Source organism: Oncorhynchus nerka, linkage group LG5 (assembly GCF_034236695.1).
Source record: "Oncorhynchus nerka isolate Pitt River linkage group LG5, Oner_Uvic_2.0, whole genome shotgun sequence".
Classification (NCBI taxonomy): domain Eukaryota; kingdom Metazoa; phylum Chordata; class Actinopteri; order Salmoniformes; family Salmonidae; genus Oncorhynchus; species Oncorhynchus nerka.
Genome location: NC_088400.1, coordinates 20,480,711 through 20,483,493, shown reverse-complemented (window position 1 = coordinate 20,483,493; position 2,783 = coordinate 20,480,711). Strand labels below are relative to the sequence as shown.

Below are 2,783 nucleotides of genomic sequence, written 5' to 3'. Positions count from 1 at the left end.
GAAGAGGAAATGTATAACTGCCTTGCTTTAGCTTTTGAAGGATGTCTCAACCAAGTTTCAAAGCAGCATACCACCCTGCATCCCACTGATGGCTTGCTTCTGAAGCTAAGCAGGGTTGGTCCTGATCAGTCCCTGGATGGGAGACCAGATGCTGCTGGAAGTGGTGTTGGAGGGCCAGTAGGAGGCAACCTTTCCTCTGGTCTAAAAAAAAAATCCCAATGCCACAGGGCAGTGATTGGGGACATTGCCCTGTGTAGTGGGTCCGTCTTTCAGATGGAACGTTAAATGGGTGTCCTGACTCTCTGTCGTCACTAAAGATACCTTATCGTAAGGGTGTGGCTAAATTCCCAATCTGGCCTTAATACCACCATGGCCATCTAATCATCCCCAGTTTACAATTGGCTCATCCCCTCCCCTGTAACTATTCCCAAGGTTGTTGCTGTAAATGAGAATGTGTTCTCAGCCAACTTACCAGGGGGTAATATAATAATGCCCCTTACTCGTGAGTGTGTGTCCTTCAATTGTCAGGTACTGCAGGGTTCCCCAACTGGCAGGGTGCTTTTAATTGAACTTATATGGTGATTGGCATCACTTTCATAGTATTACCACGACAACCGGCAAAACAGTTGGTCTTTCAATCACCCACGTGGGTATTACCAATGAGGAGATGGCACGTGGGTACCTGCTTCTATAAACCAATGAGGAGATGGGAGAGGCAGGACTTGCAGCGCGATCCATGTCAGAAATAGGAATTTATTTTATTTTAGCCCTTGGCAACGCATACGCTCGTTGGTGCGTGCAAGCAGTGTGGGTGCAATAATTGAATAACATGGATTCCTACATTTATTAGGGTATTATGCAAATGTGATATTTCAGTTTTTTCATTTTTTAAGATAAATTAACAAACTTTTTTTTTAAACCTGTTTTTGCTTTGTCATTGTGCGGTATTGTGTGTAGAGGGAAAAAATGGTTTAATCAATTTTAGAATTAGACTGTAACGTAACAAGATTTGAAGGGGTCTGAGTACTTTCCGAAGGCACTGTATGGGATCGTACACAAATGTAAGCGAATTTTGAAATTATTTTGTTTTAGTTGAATATAACATCTGTTTGGGCTTCTTGCTGTCAATTTTCAGTCTACAAACTATTTGTAATTATTTTCCGGCCCCCTGACCATCTGCTCAAGAACAAATTGGCCCGCAGCTGAATCTAGTTGATTACATTTACATTACATTTAAGTCATTATCCCATGATGACCCCTCTCATCCCCAGACTTACACACAACCAATGAGACTGACATACGGTCGATATAACTGACACACACACCCACACACACTCACACTCACACTCACACACACGCACACACACACACAGCTAAACTCAGTATCACTGTCACTCATACTTCCGGTGGCCGGAAACTGACAAAAGAGGAACATGCTTTTTTTGTCAGCACTGACACATGTACTACACATCATATCACAGCTCGAGACGCACGCCAGCAGAGAGACGTAGAGGGGAAGTGTCACAGGCAGGGTAGTTTGCAGAACAAGCAGAAGAAGGGGAAGAGGGTATTATTTTTATAAAGTTGCCAGAATCCCCTGCATTTTGGACGGTGGAGAGGGTAAGATGCACCAGAGTGTGTAGCCTGTGTCAGATGACCTGTCTTGTGTGTGAGTGTTTTAACCCAGGGTCTCAGTGAGAGATAGAGAGAGGTGATGTTGGAGGATGAGATAGAGGCTTGGATGTGAACAGTATAGAACGGCAGTAGGCTTCTATTCTATTGATGGGCCAAAACTCTCACTCTCCTGTACTGTGTGTAGAACAAGACAACTAGTTAAGTTACAGAATGCTTAACCTATACCATGTTGTTATTACTATACTTGACATGACACATACACATATGGACACACACACACACACACACACACACACACACACACACACACACACACACACACACACAGTTGGATATTTGGGTGGACATTTGATGGTGGTGGGTAGGGTTGAGTAGTGTTGGGTAAGGTATGGTTGGGTTGGGTAGGGTAGGGTAGGGTTGGTTAGGGTAAGGTAAGATAGGGTTGGGTTGGGTAGGGTTGGGTAAAGTAGGGTTGGGTAGGGTTGGTTAGGGTAAGGTAAGGTTGGGTTGGGTTGGGTAGGGTTGGGTAGGGTAAGATAGAGTTGGGTAGGGTAGGGTAGGCTTGGGTAGGGTAGGGTAGGGTACGGTACGGTAAGGTTGGGTAGGGGTGGGTAAGGTAGGGTTGGGGAGGGTTGGGTAGTGTAAGGAAGGGTTGGGTTGGGTAGGGTTGGGTTGGGTAGGGTAAGGTATGGTTGGGTTGGGTAGGGCAAGATAGAGTTGGGTAGGTTAAGGTAGGGTTGGGTAGGGTACGGTAAGGTTGGGTTGGGTAGGGCACGGTAAGGTTGGGTAGGGGTGGGGGTGGGTAGGGTAAGGTAGGGTTGGGTAGGTTGGGGAGGGTTGGGTTGGGTAGTGTAAGGTAAGGTTGGGTTGGGTTGGGTTGGGTAGGGTACGGTAAGGTTGGGTAGGGTTGGGTAAGGTTGGGTAGGGTAGGTTAAGGTAGGGTTGGGTTGGGTAGGGTAAGGTAGGGTTAGGTAGGGTAGGATTGGGTAGGGTAAGGAATGGTTGGGTTGGGTAGGGTAAGTTTGGTTGGGTATTGTAAGGTAGGGTTGGGTAGGGTTGGGTTGGGTTGGGTAAGGTAGGGCAGGGTAGGGTTGGATAGGGTTGGGTAGGGTAAGGTTGGGTTGGGTAGGGTAGGGTAAGGTAGGGTA

General features: G+C 46.7%; 1 protein-coding gene across 1 annotated transcript in view; it reads left to right on the top strand.

Annotated features, from left to right (window-relative positions):
• The first annotated feature begins 1,477 nt into the window (after positions 1-1,477).
• Positions 1,478-2,783, top strand: part of LOC115116815 (fermitin family homolog 3) — a 13,796-nt gene continuing 12,490 nt past the window's right edge. Inside the window, exon 1 of the mRNA XM_029645292.2 lies at positions 1,478-1,620. The gene's annotated coding sequence lies outside the window, so the exon portion shown is untranslated. The remainder of the gene's footprint in view (positions 1,621-2,783) is intronic.